Source organism: Mustelus asterias, chromosome 8 (assembly GCF_964213995.1).
Source record: "Mustelus asterias chromosome 8, sMusAst1.hap1.1, whole genome shotgun sequence".
Lineage (NCBI taxonomy): Eukaryota > Metazoa > Chordata > Chondrichthyes > Carcharhiniformes > Triakidae > Mustelus > Mustelus asterias.
In genome coordinates this window covers 39,323,263-39,344,800 of record NC_135808.1, presented here as the reverse complement: position 1 = coordinate 39,344,800, position 21,538 = coordinate 39,323,263, and the positions used below count along the sequence as shown (strand labels likewise).

The 21,538-nt window shown below is 45.1% G+C and overlaps 1 protein-coding gene across 1 annotated transcript in view; it reads right to left on the bottom strand.

Annotated features, from left to right (window-relative positions):
- Positions 1–21,538, bottom strand: part of LOC144497075 (uncharacterized) — a 257,791-nt gene that overhangs the window by 12,305 nt on the left and 223,948 nt on the right. The gene's annotated exons all lie outside the window — the stretch shown is intronic.

Here is a 21,538-nt window from a genome sequence, read left to right as displayed (position 1 = left end):
CGCTCAAACCCTGCCTCCATAACCCTATTATCTCCATCTCCTTTTTCATATTTTCTGTCTTTTCAGTGTCGGACTTGCTATGATAAAGAGCCTCTGTCTTGAGGACAATGGAAGAAGAGGCCTCAATCTGCAAGTTCCACTCCCATTTTCATGGGGCCAGGAATGGGCTGGGTCCAGATTTGCACATTTCACAGAAGCAGCTGTCTAGCGAAATCTGCAGCTGCCTCCACTCGTGTAGTTTTGTGTGAGGTGTGTGAAACCCGACATGTGCAGATTAGACTCAAGCAGGAGCTGATCTGAATTCCGTGGATTTGTTTGGAAAGGTAGGGGATGCTCGTGGAGAGAAAATGCGTCCTTTTGATTATGGTCACTGGACACATTTGGGGAAAGTAAGCTGGGCTTTGGGAAAAGTAAGATGTGTTTTGAGACATTTAAAAAGTAGGCGATGAATGTGCGTGAAAATTGAATAAACTCATTGGAATGGAGAGCTTTTGAATTGTCAAAAGTGTGAAGGTGAACTGTCAAAGGGAGCTGTCAAGCTCAAAAGACATTTTAAACTCCTGCCTTTAACTCTTTGAATAAACGATTTGGAGTGTTAAAACACCCTTTTGACATAAAACTCAGGGATTGATTGGATTAGATCTGCATGAAAAATTTCACAACCATCCATTATCACTATAAGGTGCTTGCTATTTCACACCTTAATTGACAGCTCCAAGTGGTTGTGAACAATTTGATGTTGGAGCATGAATTTCAGTGCCTGTTTTTATAGGGAATGTGTTTGAATGAAACATTGGTAGTTATAGGGGATTATGTAATTGAAGGAATATATATATATTATAGTATTTGGGTTTTATGAACGAAAGTTATGAAATAACAAAGTCTATAACAGACAGTTGGAACTTGATTTTATTTAACTAATGGGACATGATTGTCCTTTGGAGATAATGGGTGAACTGTATGGGTTGTGTAAGGACAATGGGGGGGGGTGGTGGGTGGGGTGGGCATGGATTAGTTTGAATAGGTACTAAATTGCCATTGATTCTATTCTGGAGCAGGTGGGAATGCATCTCACTCGAATCGTTTTCTGTGTTGGTGTTGTGAAGTTAGTGTCTGTAAAATTATTTTCTGCACTTCGAGATTTTTTTTTAAAAAAGGGAAATTGCAGTTGCATATATAGAGTACACAAACTGAAACATTGGGCCCGATTTTACCATTGCGTCACGCCTGTTTCCGGGCGCGAAAACGTGGTAAAGTCGGGTGTGAGGCCATTAACGTAATCTGCGTCCGCGCAGATTGCCACTTTACCAAAACCCGGGAATGGCGGCGATTCGATTCGCGCCCAAAACGGGCGCAACGGCGATTTAAATGAATTTGCATGCATTTAAATTGAATTAATGAACTGCCCGCCCAACTTTATCAGCATTTCCCCCTTTACCACCGCGTTCGCCAATCCGGAACCGCGCCGCAATGGACCTGCTAAATAAAAGTCTGAATCGGGTGCTCCAGCTTCTGAAGAGCGTGTTCAGTGCTTCCAATGGCTCACTGACTCAGATCAGTGGTGGGGGGGGGAGCGGAGGAGGGAGGTGGGTCAGATCATTCCCTGGGGGGGGGGGGGAAGAGGAGAGAGGTGGGTCAGATCATTCCCTGGTTGGAGGGGGGGGGGGAGAGAGAGGGAAGTGAGGCCAGATCGTTGTCTGGTTGGGGAGGGGGGGGGGGGCGGGGGGGGGAGGAGGCGGCAGCAGGTCAGATGTATCTCTGGCCGGGGGGGGGGGGGGGGGGGAGGGCCGATCGTTGCCTGGTGGGGAGGGAGGAGGAGGCAGGTCGGATGTTACTCTGGGGAGGGGGGGGCGATTGAGGCCAGACCATTCTCTGGGCGGGGGGGGTGGGGGGGGGGGGGAAAGAGTGAAGCCAGATCATTCTCTGGGGGGGGCGGGCGGGAGAAGGGAGGCGAGTAAGATGCATCTCTGGTTGGGGGGGCAGGCCCGATCGCTCACTGGTGAGGGGGGGGTCAGATGAATCACTGGTGAGGGGGTCAGGGGGGTCTGCTGCCACTCTGCGGGCGGCACGGTAGCACAGTGGTTAGCACTGCTGCTTCACAGCTCCAGGGTCCTGGGTTCGATGCTCGGGTCACTGTCTGTGTGGAGTTTGCACATTCTCCTCGTGTCTGCGTGGGTTTCCTCCGGGTGCTCCGGTTTCCTCCCACAGTCCAAAGATGTGCGGGTTAGGTTGATTGGCCAGGTTAAAAATTGCCCCTTAGAGTCCTGAGATGCGTAGGTTAGAGGGATTAGTGGGTAAATATGTGGGGGTAGGGCCTGGGTGGAATTGTGGTCGGTGCAGACTCGATGGGCCGAATGGCCTCCTTCTGCACTGTAGGGTTTCTATGATTTCTATGATCGGTCTGGTTAGCGGGAGGGTGGATAAAGGGGGACAGTGATGTGTTGGGAGTGGGGGGAGGATAAGGGGGACAGTGATGTGTGTGAGTAGTGGGGGGGATAAGGGGGACAGTGATGTGTGTGGGTAGTGGAGGTATGGGTGGATAAGGGGACAGTGATGACTGTGGGGTCCATCGCTCCCGCTTGTCGCTCCCGGGCTGCTTTCTCCACTTTCTGTAGTCTGGGGACGATCTGACACGGGCACGCTTTTTCAATTTTTTTTCCAACTGCACATGCGCAGTTCAGAGCTCCGATCGTTTCAGCTATGCTCAGCCCCGCCCACAGCGCGATTGGGACCCACGGTGTGTTTTTCAGGCTGAGTGCGTATGGGGGCGCCTGAAAGCAGATTTCTAAGTCGGATCTGCATTACGCCCAGATTCAGCACTTGGAATGAAAATGGTAAAATCGGGCCCATTGTATCGAAAGGCTCGGCAGTAATGTTGTCAAGACAACAGGCTGTTTTTGAAGTTTTCCCAATCAGTTAAACTAAGCATTTGAATAACAGCAGCCTATCAGATTTGAATTTGATGTTTTGGTAACCTGTAAACCAATCCTATTGTGGGGATGTTGCTGTGTCATCAGAGGGTACAAGAGACGGGGGCAAACTGGAGGAGAAGAGCATGTGCCACCTGCTGAATGACAGCTTAGTTCAGCTCTGAGAGAGAGAGAGAGAGAGAGAGAGGGAGGAACTGGCTGGCTCTCAAAGCTGCATTTTTGTCTTTAAAAAAAGCCTCATCTCGATTGTGAAAATAGCCAGAGAAGACACAAGATTCCAGAAGACGACAAACCAGGTTGTATTTTGAGAGTGACTAAAAATTCTATTTTTTTTGTTAAGTGATAATAGTATTTATCTAAACAGCATTCTGTTAGAATAGTGTTTTATTTGGTTTGTTCATAGTTTAGTTAACCTGTTCACTGTTCGTTAGATAAATAGTGTTACTTGTTGATTTTACATAGAGAGTCTCAGGTAGTTATTTTGATTTAACCACAAAGTTGCTGAAGCACATATATTACCACTTCTCACACACTTTTTAAACAGATTATAAAGGGAGTACTCCTCCTTGAGTGGTTAAGTGTTAGTTCTCAGAGAGGGAATCAACCTCCCCTTCATAACAGTTGGAAAATGGAGAGAGTGACGGTTCCTCTGGGGAGTGCACCTCAATCCAAGTTCACGGAACTGAGGGTAGCTCAGCTGCATAAAAGGGGAGTAGTAAGAGTGGAAGAGCAATAGTAATAGGAGACTCAATCGTGAGGGGTGCAGACAGGCATTTCTGCAGTCACAGGCGTGACTCCAGAACGGTGTGTTGCCTCCCTGGTGCCAGTGTCAGGGTTGTCACTGTACAGCTGCAGGGCATTCTGAAGGTGGAAGGAGAACAGACAGAGGTCATGATTCACATTGGTATCAAAGACATAGGTAATAAGAGGGATGAGGTCCTGCAACAGGAATTTAGGGAGCGAAGTAACAGGCTAGGTAACAGCAGGAGCTCAAAAGTTGTAATCTCTGGATGACTCCCAGTGCCACATGCCAGTGAGTATAGGAAGAGGAGGATAGAGCAGATCACTGCTTGGCTGAAGAGATGGTGTAGGAGGGAGTTCTTTAGATTCCTGGATCAACAAGTCTGTTTCTGGAGAGAGGGGGACCTGGACAGGTTGCACCTAAATTGGAATGGGAGTAACGTCTTTGTGGGAGTTTTTGCTACTGACAGGGGGGTGGGATATCGCATGGAGGTACAGTAGGCGGTGATGCACAGCCAGATATAGAAGAAAAAAACTACTCAGTCTGGAAGGTGATTATAGACAAGTTAAGGCAAAAGGGAGGAGTATGGCAAGGCTGGATGGCATTTATTTTAACACATGGAGTCTTGAGTTGAGGGTGTTGATTAACATGTGAATATATTATTGCTATCACAGAGACATTGAGGGGGGTGCAAGACTGGTAGTGCAATATTCTGAAGAATCTTCAGGTAGGGGGTGAGGTAGGCGAGTGTAATAGAAACATAGAAAAACAGAAGCAGGAGCAGGCCATTCGGCCCTTCAAGCCTGCTCCACCATTCATTTTGATCATGGCTGATCAAAATATCCTGAACCCGTCTCCCTCCATCCCCCATATCCTTTGATCCCTTTAGCCCCCAAAGCTATGTCTAATTCCTTCTTGAAATCACACAATGTTTTGGCCTGAACTACTTTTTGTGGTAGTGAATTCCACACATTCACCATTCACTGGGTGAAGAATTTTCTCCTCACCTCAGTCCTAAAAGGTTCACCCCTTATCCTCAAACTATGACCCCAAATTCTGGATTTCCACCTCATTCAGAACACTCTTTCTGAATCCACCCTGTCTAATCCTGTTAGAGTTTTATAAGTTTCTATGAGATCCTTCTCACTCTTCTAAACTCCAACAAATACAATCCTAACCAACTTAGTCTCTCCTCATATGACAGACCTGCCATCCCAGGAATCAGCCTGGTAAATCTTTGCTGCACTCCCTTTATAGCAAGGACATCCTTCCTCAGATAAGGACACCAAACTGCACACAATATTCCAAATCCTTATATACCACAGTATTCTGCAGTCTGTATTTAAGTAGTATATTGAGTTTCTATTCTTCCCATTGTTCCACATTATGCTCCATCTGACCACAGTATTCTGTAGTCTTTCTATTTAAAGAGTATATTGCTTTTCCATTCTTTCTTCACATTTTCCCACGTTAGGCTAGTCATGGCATGGATCAATTCCAGCCTCCCAGATAATTTGCCAACGCCGCAACAGGGCCACAGCAGATGCTATCTCCATGGCCCTGCACTCAACCTGGAACACCTAGATAACAAAGGCACCTATATCAGACTCCTATTTATTGACTACAGCACAGCCTTCAACACCATTATTCCTACGAAACTCATCTCCAAACTCTGTGGCCTGGGCCTCGGCTCCTCCCTCTGCAACTGGATCCTGAACTTCTTAACACACAGACCACAATCAGTAAGGATAGGCAACAACACCTCCTCCACGATCATCCTCAACACTGGTGCCCCACTAGGCTGTGTTCTCAGACCCCTACTGTACTCCTTATGCACCAATTACTGTGTGGTCAAATTCTCCTCCAACTTGATTTTCAAGTTTGCTGACGACACCACCGTCGTGGGTTGGATCTCAAACAATGACAAGACAGAGTACAGGAATGAGATAGAGAATCTGGTGACTGGTGCAACGACAATAATCTCTCCTTCAATGTCAACAAAATGAAGGAGATTGTCATCGACTTCAGGAAGCGTAGAGAAGAACATGTCCCTGTCAACTTCAACAGGGGTGAATAGAAAGGGTCAAGAGCTTCAGCTTTTTTGGTGTCCAGATCACTAAAACCTGTCCTCGTCCCCCCATGCCGACACTATAGTTGAGAAAGCCCGCCAACGCCTCTACTTTCTCAGAAGACTAAGGAAATTTGGCATGTCAGCTACAACTCTCACGCAACCTTTACAGATGCACCATAGAAAGCATTCTTTTTGGTTGTATCACAGCTTGGTACAGCTCTGCTCTGCCCAAGACCGCAAGAAACTAAAAAAGGTCGTGAATGTAGCCCAATCCATCACGCAAACCACCCTCCCATCCACTGACTCTGTCTACATTTCCCGCTGCCTTGGCAAAACAGCCAGCATAATTAAGGACCCAACGCACCCTGGACATTCTCTCTTCCACCTTTTTCTGTGGGGAAGACGATACCAAAGTCTGAGGTCACGTACCAACCAACTCAACAACAGCTTCTTTCCTGCTGCCCTCAGACTTTTGAATGGATGTACCTTGCATTAAGTTGATCTTTCTCTACACCCTAAGCTATACAGTCACACTACATTCTGCACTCTCTCGTTTCCTTCTTTATGAATGGCATGCTTTGTTGTATAGCACGCAAGAAACAATACTTTTCACTATATACTAATATATATGACAATAAATCAAATTATGCTCCATTGGCCAACCTCTTGCCCACTCATGTAACCTATCTATATCCCTTTGCAGACTCTTTGTATCAAAAGAACAAAGAAAATTACAGCACAGGAACAGGCCCTTCAGCCCTCCAAGCCTGCATCGACCATGCTGCCCGACTGAACCAAAACCTCCTACCCTTCCGGGGACCATATCTCTCTATTCCCACCCTATTCGTGTATTTGTCAAGACGCCCCTTAAAAGTCACGACCATATCCGCTTCCACTACCTCCCTCGGCAACAAGTTCCAGGCACCCACTACTCTGTAAAAAATCTGCTTCGTACATCTCCTTTAAGCCTTGTCCCTCGCACCTTAAACCTTGTAATTGACTCTTCCACCCTGGGAAAAAGCACTCTGTCCATTCCTCTCATAATCTTGTAGACTTCTATCAGGTCACCCCTCAACCTCCGTCGTATCCTCCTTGCAACTTCCTTTCCTACCTATCTTTGGATCATCTGCAAATTTGGCTACAATACAGTTGGCCCCTTCATCCAAATTATTAGTATAGGTCATAAATAGTTAAGCTCTCAGCACTGACAGCTGTGGCACTTCACTATCCTGTTTGCAAACCTAATTCCCTTGTTCTTCGAAATAGTGCTTTTACATCCACCTGAGTAATCACTTGGGACCTTTGTTTTAATGCAACCTCTGACAGTGCAGCACTCCCTCAGCACGGTAGCACAGTGCTTAGCACTGCTGCTTCACAGCACCAGGGACCTGTGTTTGATTCCCAGCTTGGGTCACTGTCTGTGTAGAGTTCGCATGTTCTCCCTGTGTCTGCGTGGGTTTCCTCCGGGTGCTCCGGTTTCCTCCCATATTCTGAAAGATGTGCTGGTTGGGTACATTGACCTGAACAGGCACCAGACTGTGGCAACTGGGGGAATTTCACAGTAACTTCATTGCAGTGTTAATGTAAATCTTACTTGTGACTAAGAAATAAACTTTAATTTTAACTTTTCACTGTACTAGTTGTGTCAGCCTAGGTCATATGTCCGAACTCCTAGAATGGAACCTGAACCCACAACCATCTCACTCACCAAGCCACAAAGGAAGACTTAAAAAAAAGAAAATGCTGGAAAAACTCAGCAGGTCCAGCAGAATCTGTGGAGAGAGAAAAACACAGCCAACATCCCGGGTCTGTATGACTGGACTGGAAATGTTAACCCTGTTTCTCCCCCGCAACTGACACCACCAGACACATTGAGTGTTTCCATACTTTCCAATTTTTATTCCAGTACCCACAGTATTTTGCTTATATACAAAGGAAGACTTGTATTTTTATAGAACCTACAAGGCACTTTACAACCAATGAAGTGCTTTTTGAAGTGTCATCACAAAAATGTGCAGGTTAGGTGGACCGGCCATGCCAAACTGCCCCCCCCTCCCCCCCCCCGGGTCCAAAGATGTGTAGAGAGGAGGTGGTGTCGTAATATTGACAAGGAGTCAATCGCTGCAATAAGGAGGGATGATATCTTAGAAGGTTCCTTAAATGAGGCCATATGGATAGAACTTAGAAACAGAAAGGGGGCAATTACATTGGGGGCCTATAGTATACTCCTAACAAACAGTCAGGGAGGGATATGTCGGCAAATCTCTGAGAATTGTAAAAATAATAGGGTAATAATAGTAGAAGATTTCAACTTCCCCAACATTAACAGGGATAGTCAAAATGTGAAAGGTTTGGAGGGAGCAGAATTCCTAAAATGCATCCAGGAGAGCTTTTTATGTCAATATGTAAAAAGTCCCACAAAAAAGAGGGGGCATTGCTGGATGTAGTTTTAGGGAATGAAGCCAGGCAAGTGGTAGAAGTTTCAGTGGGGGAGCATTTTGATGACAGTGACCATATTTCAGTAGGATTTAAAGGTAGTTATGGAAAGGGATAAACATGGGCTGGAAATAAAAGATCTGAAATGGGGAGCACCAATTTTAATAGGATTAGACAGAATCCGGCCAAAGTTAACTGGGAGTAGCTACTTGTCGGAAAATCTACAACAGAGCAGTGGGATTCATTCAAAAAAGAAATAGAGTACAAGCCCAATATGTGAAAGTGAAAGATGGGTGCAACATGTCCAGAGAACCATGGATATCAAAGGATATCCTGGGTTAGATAAGGAAAAAAAGGGAAACTTATGGCAGAAACTGAAGGGTCAAAACAGCAGAAGCCCTAGAGTAATATCAAAAGTGCAAGGGGTTACTAAGAAAATAAATTAGGAGAGTGAAGAGGAGGTAAGAAAGAACACTCACAGGTAAAGGTACTTTATAAGTATACTAAGGGTAGGAGGATAGTTAAGAATAGTTAAGAAAGCCTCTGCTTTCTCAGAAGACTAAGGAAATTTGGTATGTCCACTACGACTCTCACCAACCTTTACAAATGCACCATAGAAAGCATTCTTTCTGGTTGTATCACACGATGGTATCCCCAGTGGAAGAGACTGTAATGCAGATGAATTTTTTGGAGACTCTCCCAGTGGCAGCGAATAATATTCAACTATGGACTCAAAAAGACCCAGTCCTCGGTAAATTGAAACAGCCAATGCTGACAGGGGAAACAAAAAGGCCATTACAACCTGAATTCCACCCATATTGGATTCAGAGAGAGAAGCTGAACATAGAAGATGGCAGGGTCAAGAGTTGTCATTCCGAGTAAGGGCTGCCGTCCCATCCTGGCTGAACTTCACCATGGCCATCCAGAAATGACCAAAATGAAGATGCTCGTAAGGAACTACGTCTGGTGGCCAGGCATGGATACAAACATAGCCATTCATGGACCCAATGTTCTTTGCAATTGTAGGTGCCCACTCCAAATGGGTGGATATACATGGGGTGCACTTGTCGAATGTGAGAACGATGGTAGAGAAATTTCATACCTCATGATACACGGTGTAACCCAGCAGTGTTGGTTTCCAATAATGGATTGTCCTTTACCAGCTAGGAATTCACCGATTAATGAAGTCAAATGGAACTCGACATTCGGACAGCACCATATCATCCATCGTCTAACGACCTTGCGGAAAGAGCAGTCCAGACCTTGAAAGCAGGCTTAAAGAAAAGGCCGGTAGCTTCTTTGAACACCAAACTTTCCAAATTACTGTTTGATTACAGAATAACCCTCCATGAGACTACCAGAGTAGCGCAGGCGAGTTGCTCATGGACAGACAACTCTGTACCAGGTTGAGCCTGATCTTCCCGAACCTGGGGGGGATGGCAAAAGAAGCCCAGGGCCAAGTCCACAACAATACCAGCTGTGAGAGACATTTAAAGCCGGGTGATAAAGTATTATTAAAGAATCATGGCCATGGCCCCGCAAGGATACAAGGCACGGTTGATTCGAAGACCGGACCGGTTTCATATGACGTTCATGTAGGAGATGCCATCCTAAGAGAACACCTGGATCATTTGAGAACCATAAATTCTCAGGACGTTCAGGAACTAACAATGCTCAGCTTATTGGGAGCCTCGGAAAAACTCCTGGGACCCGCTCTCCATCTCCAGACATTAGAACCTTTGAGTCTGAAATGGACATGGAGGACTTAGCGGAATCAACTCCCTTGCCACCCGAAGGAGGAAGCGAATCCCATCCTTGGTGCTCTGGACATAAGAGATGACCACAGGTACACTACACCCCACCTTCATGGGACACAGAGCTTGAGGAAACAGACCCTGTATTAAATGCCTCAAGAGGCTCAAAAGGCAAATGAACTACTAAGGTTCCTTTGACATGGAGGAGAAAGGATGTAATGGCTTTAATGAGGCCCAAGATGTGGATCTCTTAGAATATGAGCTCCCTGATTAAGGCAGTAATGGTTTGCCCAATCTGGGAGACCTATCTGTGTATATATAATGTAGAATGTCAGAGTTATTGGGACTCTGGGTTTATACTCTGCATGAAAAAGTACCTGTCTGAATGTTGCTGATTATACAAGTAAATCTAAGTTTGGTAAAGGGACACCAGCCTCAGGAGGAGCTATTTGAGCACGAGGAAACTTATTTCAAAAAATGTATTCTGCACTACAGTTTAATTATAACAAAAATAATTACTGTAACTTTTACCAATTGAAATACTTAAACATGATAAGGTTCAATTCTTAGCTGCTAGTCTATCTATATTAGTTCCAGTTTAAGCAATATTCCTCATAGATGTAATCTTCACTTCAAAATCAGTTAGCAAATAACAGACTTACATGCTGTTCTATTTAAACTGTGCCGATCTATGTGCTCCAGGCAGCCAACATGTGGCCTCCAAAACACCTCTGGAGAGATACCTATTTTCTCGCAGACCCCAAACTGCAGTGTCCAGAGTGAGAGAATGAGAGAGAGAGAGAAAAAAGACCTCCTGCTCCTTGTAGACCCAAGCAGAAAACTGTTTGAAGACATTATGAGCCTGTGGACCCTCATCATATTGAGCAGCTTCTCACTTTTAGGAATGAGTCAATGGTTCATGTGACTCAATGAATGACTAAAGCTCTCAAAAGACTTGCAGCCCAGTCACACTTCTTCCCAGCCTGACTGATCACCCACAACTGAACCTTCGGAAAGGTTGCTTCTGATGGAAGGTTCCACGCCACTGACCAGTTTCAGAACTGATGGTATGTCAAAGCTCCCCTGACCCGACCTATTTCCATTCCAGATGATAGTTTTACTGTCCAATCTTTTCTGTGTTGAGTAATGCTGTGAAGGGTCTGGATGTCTTCCTATAATTGTGTATTTGTTCCTTGGGTGATGGTCAGGATCTATCTGCAGTTTCTATCCTCTATGCATTCCCTGGTGTAGTACAGTGCAATTCTTCTGTAAAACACGAAAAGGAAACATGATTCCTTCCAACTCCCTCTCCTCCTTTGCTGAAGGGGCTGACTCCTCAGTTAGAGACTGTTCCACAGTGAGTGGCTAGTCTGCTATTCCCCTGTGCAGGAGATCAGATACAAGTCCTTTCTTTTTTCTCACTTGATTGTTACATACCCTCTGTTTCCAACAGAGACACTGGACAGTGACCAGGAGCAGACAACAGGGCTACTTTCATTCCTCCGCCCAGACTCCACCTTCCCAGGCACCATGAGGGCAATGGAAAAGACACGTGGCGCAGAATGTAAAACACGCAATCAGTTCATTTTGAGCTTGAGTCATGCTGGTGGAGATTATAAAACACTCGAGAAATCTTCATTCAATGAAGATTTTGAAATTTTTCCACATGTGCTCCAGTTGCCTCCCACAGTCCGAAGGACATGCTGCTTAGGTGCTTTGGCGATGCTAAATTTTCCCTCAGTGTACAGGTGCCGGAGTGTGGCGACTAGGGGATTTTCACAGTAACTTCACTGCAGTGTTAATGTAAGCTTACTTGTGCCAATAATGAATAAACTTTAAAAATTATTTGAAGAAAACATATTGGGCAGGAAATGCTAGTGTTAGCGTTCTGTTGGGTATCAGCAATATAAAAGGTACACTCAGTCAACTCCTAACACCAACAGCGCTGGACACTATGCATCCAATGCAAGGTTTTTAATTACTTGTGCACAAGGAGAACCCTGAAACGGTCAACACCGAATGACCGGAGCGGTTCTGAGGTTACAGAGAAACAGCTCAGCAGTTATAGCTAATTACAGCAAATCAGGAGCAAGAGATTTTTCACATTTTTCATTGACATACATATCCACCAATCATAGCATAGTCCTTTTGCCCTTCCTTATCTAATAGAAAACCAATCCTTCATTAGCGTATTACGTCCCCATATCTTGCTATTTGGTAATCGCCATGGTAACTTGTTCTTTGTTTTCATCCTGCTGTCCTGACCTGGAATGCCATGTTTATGGAACAAGGTTTTAGATATACTCACTTTATCCTGCATACGTCAGTGTTGGCCTCACTGAAGGTCTGACTGAAGGCCGTGTTTGGCTAATAATCATTTTCCATTACTTGACTTTTTTTTTGACAATTATGGAACTTTAATTTTCACAATTGTTGTAACCCAACTTCCACACTTCCCCCGTTTTTGTCCTTTAAGGACAACCTTTTGGGCCCTCCACAAGTTGTATGCACATTAGTTTTCTAAATTCTTCCCTCGGCTGACTCGTAGGCTGGGAGGAGACAGGGAACTGGGCTGTGGATAGGATCATGAGGGCAGCAAAATAGAACAGATGTAGCAAGAGACACGTTGGATAACTACGACAGGACAGTGAGCAAGGCCAGGCCCACAACAAGGTATTTGAGAAGAGTCTTGAGAAAGCCTCCAAACCACCAATAATGTTATGGAGCCAACCCCACCAGTCAAATGGCTTTTCCTGAGCAATTGAGTGCAGGAGGCGCACCAACTCCTGAATAGTATGCACATCGCTCTCAATCCTATAATCCTCATTGACGTAGAAGCAGCATGTCTCATTGACAGCCACACACACTCCCCCTTGTGCCACTTGCAAGAGATCAAGGGCCATGTGGTTCTGTAGCACCACTTTAGAAAGGGACTGAACCTCCGACTGCAGGCCCTGAATGGCATCCACGGTTTTCAATTATTGCCATGGTAGTGGAAATAATAATAATGGCCTTTTTTAATTCTGAGACCCCAAGACCTGGGAGGAGGGCTCAAACAAACTGGTGAAAGCCAGTGTTATGGGTGACTAGTGGGTTTGGAACTGACCACTTCACAAAGCTTAGATGGTTGTGAAGGGAGTGGATGAATAGATGCTTGACCCCCAAAGGCCTCGGGAATCATGTGACCTATGGTGCAGGTGCCAGCTCAGTTAACAGGGAGTGTCTTGTAGGCTCCATCCCCTTAGAGCCAGAACGAACCATTGCGAACAAGGGTCGGGTACCAGAATGTGGAGTTTTGGCAAAAGGTGAGCCAATACTGGGTATGGAAAGATTTCTCCTGGCAGACCAACGGACATGACAAGTCTGACTTAGACGTAGAGCCCTTAGGGCTACTTGGTCTGCACACCTGGATTGATCCCCATGGTTACAAGGTCCTGATCCCTTGGGATAGATGCCATCAGAAGGCCAGACGGTAACGAGACCATTGAGGGTGAGGTTGTGCGATCACTAGCAATCACACTCACCCTTAGTATAGTGGAGTTCGGCCTCGGATGTGGGGGTCTGAGCAATGCACGAGGGAGTTAGTCGTGTAATCCCAAAAGGATGTCATGGGACCAGACAGATTGTGGAAGCGAAACTGGGTTTCCCAATAGTCATAATCAGCAAGGTAAGTACAGGAGCTCAATGTCCCCACGAGTATAATTCCTCCGAACACACAGCCATGCCGGTGTCTTAATGGCCACAGGGGTAAGCTGTTGCCTCCAGGTAGGTGCCCATTGTATGAGGATCACCATGGCTTCCGCAGACCACTCAAGGTTTGAAGGGAGAGCACAAAAATGCATTTCTGATGAGATGGGGGTGGCAGGGAGGTGCGTACAGATCCAACATTGGGTCTGGTTGCCCTATGAAGCGACAGCCTGCATTCTTTGAATCGCAGAATTGCTAACTCACGCCTCTGCAAAGGGCAGCACAATCAATGACAACCAAAAAATCCACATTTCAAACAGTATCAAGTTCTTGTTTAAGTTTCTTCTGAGGTTTCCCTTCCACCTTCACGGCTGTTTGAGTTGTCAGCAGGACGTGGCAAGGTCCCTCTCACCAAGGTTCCAGGCAAAGCTTTTTTTGGAAGGTCTTAATGATGTCTTTTGCTTGGTAGGTATGGCAGCCCTCAGTGGTGACTTGCTTCTGAGCTTCGACGACCAGGGAATACAAACCTTTGAGAGTTGGTTAGAGCTCTGCAATAATCCATCATTTCTTCGTTCCATGGAATGGGAATTCACTTGTTTAATAGGGGTGGGGAGATAGGTAAGCGCATGTGACGTCCCATTACAATCTCATAAGGTATCAAAAAGGTAGTACAATTAGGATGGGAGTGCATGACGATGAGGACCAGAGGTAGGGCTTCAGGCCATTTTAGGCCCTGTTTCCTCACACAATTTGGCTAACTTATTCTTTAGTATTCCGTTTTGCCTCAACTGCACCCATAGACTGGGGATGGTAGGGGCAGGAAAGGTGTTGTCTGCATTGTAATGCTTTCAATAATTCCTGTATCACTTTCCCTGTAAAGTGGGGGCTGTTGTCACTAGATAGTGTCTTGGGAATCCCAAATCGAGGAACATATTCACGTAACAGCAACTTAGCTACAGTAACAGTGTCATTCATTCTAGTTGGGTACCCTTCTACCCATCACGAAAATCAACATACAATAGCAAGTGCATAGCTATACCCCATACATTTGGGCATTTGTATAAAGTCCATTTGTAGCTGCACAAAAGGGCCCCACGGTTGTGGACCTGCTGCTGGTGGCATCTTTCCAGGTTATTGCTATGTCAGAGTAAGCATCGAGCAGCAACTTTTCTTGCCAAAGTGGAAAATCCTGGTGCGAACCACGACTGCAGCACTATCCTGATCATCTCCCCTTTGCCTCCATGGGTAAACTCATGTAACATGCGGGCAAGCCATGGCAGGAGTGCTATAGCAGGATCCCACCCTGTAAGATTGGGTAGGTACGTCCTGGGAGAACTCATTTTACATGTGGACATAAAAGGTTAAAAGGCTCATCATAGTTTAGCACTAATACAGGTGCAGAGGCTACAGCGGCCTCTGAATCAAGGAGGGATTGTGAGATCCTCTATGATTTGCCCAGCTAAAAGGCTTAATTTCAAGGCATTTCTGCCTAATGTAACTAATTGTGCTATGCTTAAAGCTAATTTGGCCACACCAGCCTGGAATTCTGGGTCCAGTCTACGAATTTAGCTGCATTCTTTAGAAGTACAATGCAAGGTAAACAAGCTTGCTCATAGCCACCGAAGCAAGTTGTGCCTGCGCACAACTTTCAACAATGTAAGGTAAGTATTCAGTTATTGTAGACACAGATCGATGTTTAGTAAGTTCGATCCAGACTATGTTTTGAGTTGTTCAATCCAGTGCCGGCCTTTGGCTGCTCTCTCTCTCTCATTTCGCTGGGAAAAAAAGTAAGAAGTCTCACAACACCAGGTTAAAGTCCAACAGGTTTATTTGGTAGCAAATACCATAAGCTTTGAGCACTGCTCCTTCGTCAGATGGAGTGGAAATGTGCTCTCAAACAGTGCAAACAGACACAAAATCAAGTTGCAGAATACTGTAATTCACTGTAATACAGTATTCTGCAACTTGATTTTGTGTCTGCACTGTTTGAGAGCACATTTCCACTCCATCTGACGAAGGAGCAGTGCTCCGAAAGCTTATGGTATTGGCTACCAAATAAACCTGTTGGACTTTAACCTGGTGTTGAGAGACTTCTTACTGTGTTCATCCCAGTCCAACGCCGGCATCTCCACATCAAAAAAAAAAGTACCAGAGGAAATTGTTGGGGGCCGAGGTCCTGGAGGGGACAGCTGATTTCAGCATAGTTGGGACTCCATGCATATACTTATATCTGTATTTGATAGAATCTTTGTAGCAGTAGCACTCTGAACTTTTGACACAAACTAAGAAGCATTATGGCAACTGAAGTTAATTCCAATTAACACCAGATATTTATTTCATTCTCTTAATTTTGGCGATTTCCATTTAATTGATTTTATACTTTTAAAACTTAATTATTACTGATTATTTACTTTCGTATTTATGTTTGATGTTTAAGATTAGGATAGTTATGATTCTCATGGGGATCTGAATAGCCAATTTACTGAGCAACCCCATCCCCCAAATGACTGCAGATTTTTTCTTACTGTAATCATTAAAGCATGGTCTTTTCTCTAACAGCAGTTATAAACATTCGTTCGTACATGAAATGCTCACCCATGAAAAAGATAAAATTACATATATCAAATGCAAGAATTAAAGTAATCAGCAAAGTAAATTACCAGCTGTATTAATTTACAATTTCATAAACCCGACTGTTGTGAAAATAAAGACAGAGTTCGCTGGCAGCTAGTGAATGGAAATTACATTCCAAAACAATACTGGGAACTGATAATGACACAGCAAAACTGAAGCTTCACAAGGTCAAAAAAATCAAAACAAGGAAAAAGCAAAAAATGCTATCACAGGAATAACATTACACAGCAAATTATACAAGTAAATTCTGCAATATTTTAAGCAGCAGTCACATATTGACATTTATGGCTAAATTAAATGCATGGTATAGGGAGTTGCTGGGGGTGCAGGCAGTGGGGGAAACAGGGTGGCGTGGCTGAAGGTCTCTGGATACGGTACCGGGATGTGGAGATGCCGGCGTTGGACTGGGGTAAACACAGTAACCTGGTGTTGTTAAAACTGTTAAAGTCCAACAGGTTTATTTGGTAGCAAATACCATTAGCTTTCGGAGCACTGCTCCTTCGTCAGATTTCCACTCGTCACATTTCCACTCCATCTGACGAAGGAGCAGCGCTCCCAAAGCTAATGGTATTTGCTACCAAATAAACCTGTTGGACTTTAACCTGGTGTTGTTAAAACTCTTACCGTATCGGGACCAGTGTTCCTAGAGACCGCAGGTGAAACAGGCACTTGTGTCCTGCCTCGACCAGCCTTATTCCCAGCCCGCGTCCTCCACGAACTCTACCCCAACTGGATCATGTATAATACATTATCTGTAACTTTACTTCTCAATTTTGGCTTCTTGTATTGGAGCTGGATTCACAGTGCTGGAGGGCGCTAACAAGCTTGGTTAAGTCCTGTCTTCCCTCCCACCCCCAACACAAGTCATTGCAAACATTTCCTTCAGATCAGGATGCAACCCCGTTACAAGAATATTTACAAGCGCTGACATTCCAGTGTTTTGAGATATTCCCAAACAATTCATGAACACCAAGCGAAACTTCTTTACATAATACATCCATAGCACGGTACAGGAACTTGATATGTATCCTATGCCAATGTACATTTAGACTCTGGACTATTAAAATACATCCGAGAGAAAAAATAACTAAGGGAACTAAGGATGTTCCCCGAGGTCCGGGAAAGGCACGGAGAGGCAATTGTCGCACCGGTGCGGGGGGGGGGGGGGCGGGGGAGCCTGGGATCTGGTTCAGGATGAGATGGGGGTTCTTTTAGATGCACCTGCTACGAATCCTGAGGGGCCCACAACTTCGAGAGGGGGTTGGGGGGGGGGGGGGGAGGAGGAGGAGGGATCCCCTGCTCAGGAGCATCGGCAGAGAGCGTCGACCCATAAGGAGGTGGGGGGTTTTGTGTGGCCTCAGTTGGATTCGACTATGAATCCGATAAAGGAGGATACGGGGGCGACCAATCTTCCTCCTCATCATCCTGCTCAGCAGGAAGTGATTTTTTTTGCTCGTTTGTGAGGGCGCTGCGCAACCAAGATCTTGGCTTCAACATCTCCCTTCCAATTCCTTAGTTCCTCAGACCTTCTAACATTCTCTAAACCCATTTTCTGGACTCATCCAACTGCTTCTGCATCTCCATTCGCCACTGGAAATATGCAAACCACCGCACATCTCTCTTACCTTTCTTCTCCTTTATTCTTAACACACATCCCAAAACCTCAATGTGGTCCCTATTAAAGGTACCATCAGGTGGAAAAGGTTTTTCTTTACCCTGTGTCCACTTCACCCATTTCGGATCTATTCTATCCTGCCGGCTGGCATGAGACACGGTTACACACAGACAGACAAAAAAGCTGACACACAGACAAGACAGTCAAGACTAATGAAAAGGCCAAAGGGTTAAAACACAATTCGAGCAGCCCAAGATCTTCTGGCTCAGCGCCATCATGTGGCAGAAAAGGGTATAACAGCAGAAAATCTGAATCAATTTGGAATTAGGTAGTCAATCAAATCGGGACCGCGGTTTTCCAGGGACTCAAACCTGGAAAAATGCCTTATGGGGGTCCAACCCCCAACCCTTAGCTGTACCCTCAAGGGACTAGAATCCTCACCTCATGCTTACCCTGGTAATGTCCACACAGGACAACGTGTGCATTCCCCTGGTCAAATTGGCTCAATGCCCAAAAATCAGGCAGCCGCAGTCTCCAAGCCCTTGGTCAGTGAGGCAGCACGCTTCCTTCCCGTGTAGACACTCCAGGAGTTTGCAATGTCGGTGGATCCTCCAAAAACTGTTAGCATTCTGTTGACTATCAGCAATCTAAAGGCACATTCAGACGACTATTAACACCAACAGCGCTAGACACCATGCATCCAATGCAAGGTCTTTAATTACTTGTACACAAGGAGAACGATCAACACCGAATGACCGGAACAGTTCTGAGGTTATAAAGAAACAGCTCAGCAGTTATAGTCAATTACAGCAAATCAGGAACAAGAGATTTTTCACATCTTTCATTGACATACATATCCACCAATCACAGCATAGCCCTTTTACCCTTTCTTACCCAATAGAAAACCAATCCTTCATGAGCATAATATGTCCCCATGTCTTGCTATTTGGTAATCGCCATGGTAACTTGTTCTTCGTTTTCATCCTGCTGTTCTGGAATGCCGTGTTTATGGAACAAGGTTTTAGATACACTCACTTTATCCTGTTGGCCTTCCTGAAGGTCTGACTGAAGGTCGTGTTTGGCTAATAATCATCTTCCATTACTTGACAGAGTTTTATTTTTACAATTATGAAACTTTAATTTTCACAATTGTTATAACCTAACTTCCACACTAGAAGCGAAGGAAAATGTTGCTTCAGTGCTGATTGAAGGGTTCTGGTTTATCCTGGAAATTAGATAACTGCACTCAGTCAGACTGCACATCCCAAATTCAGCACTGGGCAAAACTATCAAATCCAAGCCCAGGCTTTAGGGAGAATCCAAGGCCTTCAGGTAAAATCTTTAATGAAGGCATTAAAAAACAGTTCAATAAATGTGTCTCTGCCCCTCCAAGATGATTACACCTCACCTTCTCATATCCATCAACAAAACTCAGCCTGTGAATCAGAAGGGAAATGCTTCCAATAAACACACTCAATATCCAACACACAGCTCCAATCAAACAGCTCAGCGCTCTGAATGACGGCTATGTTAGCCAATCAGGGAGAGAGGAAATGGTAGACCAGCCCACAATGAATGTCAATTACGACAAAAACAGAAAATGCTGAAAAATCTCAGCAGGTCTGACACATAAGAGGTGGCGTGGCTCCATTGACGTCTTGCTCCACCCAGTTCTGCCCATCCGCTTTCTAGAAAGACCCTCATCCAGTCAGAACTGCATTATCCATACAGTATAAAAGAAAAATACTGCAGATGCTGGATTCTGAAACAAAAACAGAAGATGCTGGAAATCTCAGCATGTCTGACAGCATCTGCAGAGGAAGAGTGCAGCCAAAGTATCGAATTGGGATGACTGCATTACTGCATGTGGCCCTGGAGCCTGCACAATGAGGAGCAGCAGTATGGAATCAGGGGAAAAACCAGCCCACAATGCCTGATGGGCGCTGTAGTTCTGCCAGTTGCAGCGGCGGTTGGCGCCGAACTTTCGGAGTTGGAATATGAGGAAGCACAAATGGTTGAATTGAAAAGCAGAGATTGACCCTTGGTGGGAATCAAATGCTCTTCCGAGCCAAAGAATTGTGTTTTGAAGTGTAGTCACTGTTGTAATGTAGGAAACATGGCAATCAAGTAGTACACATGATCCCACCAACATCAGTGTGATAATGACCAGATAATCTGTTTTTGTGATGTTGTTTACAGGATGCATATTGACCAGAACATCAGAGATAACTCCCCTGCTCTTCCATAATGTAGTGTCATGGGATCTTTTACATTCACCTGCAAGGCCTTGGTTTAACCCATCTGAAAGATAGTACCTCTGACAGTGCAGCAATCTCTCAGTATTGCACTGGAGTGTCAGCCTCAGTGCTCAAGATTCTGGATTGAGACTTGAACCAACAACATGCTGACTCAGTGATGAGAAAAGGTTTAGTTGATAGTCACAAGTAAAGCCTACATTAACACTGCAATGAAGTTACTGTGAAATTCCCCGAGTCATCAAATGCTAACAAAGCCAAGGCTAACCATAAGATACACTTCTGTTGTATTAGATTCAATGCCGAAGAGGTTAAGTCCTGAGGCTGTGTATCAAGTGCTTTTCCCCCTGTAAACTGGCAGCCTGAATGTTTGATTTGATTTAAATGGTAACTAGTTGGAGCTGCAGGTGTCAGTGTTGTCTTTGTGTCTGGGTTCCTGAAGCTTTGAAAGGTGGTAAAGTACCTGATGTCAGCTGGAATTGACATTTTAAGGGATTGTCTACTGATTAAGCATTATGCTTTCATTCACTCATGAAAATTCTTTGGTTCAGGTACAGTTCCACCAGTCCGTCAGGAATAAAACTCAAGGGAACTCTTCCAGGAAATCCCAGTGTTAGTTTAGTAAGATTTTTGAGCTTGTTTTCAAACTTGTCCATGGCCTCTCCCCTCCCTATCTCTGTAATCTCTTCCACTCCTCAGTACCGCACTGGAACCCATGCTGTTGGTATCGTTTTGCATTACAAACCATCCGACCAGCCAATTGAGCTAACCGGCCACCATATGGCTGAGGTCATTAATGGTCAGGAATATCGCTTGAGAGGATGTTAATTCAAGTAATATTTTCAAATCCCTGAAGAGGTGAACAGATGAGAACACTGCAGGATAATAACCGGAAGGGCTGAATGAGTCTGAGAAATTGCAGCTGAGGAAATCCAAACCTTCACAGCAGGCGACCCCTGGGCAGGATAGGGCTGTAAGATATCAAACCATGGGGCATCTATTCCCACAATGAGCCCGAGCACTCTTCCTAAGTCACCAAGTCACTCTCCCAAGATGAGAAACACTTTCCGATTGCTGGGTCAATTCCCCCTCTCCGGACATCTCTCTCTCTCTCTCCTGTACATGTGCTGATCCCACCACTGCACATCGTCACTGCCTTGGATGCTGAGTTTTCCTCTTCTGATCTGCTGTCAAACACATCCAAGGCTACACATCCCACACTGATGTTGTCAGTTTGAAAGTCTCCGAGGATGAAGAATGCTATTCCCACACTAGAAATCTCTGTGAAACATTTACCAGGGGAACTCAGACAGCAGCTGCAATAATTGAGGTTTTATTCAGATGGGACAATGACAAGTTTAAATCCCCACCTGATCTGCTGCTCAAAGTCGCCTCCGTTTCACCGGTCAGTTTC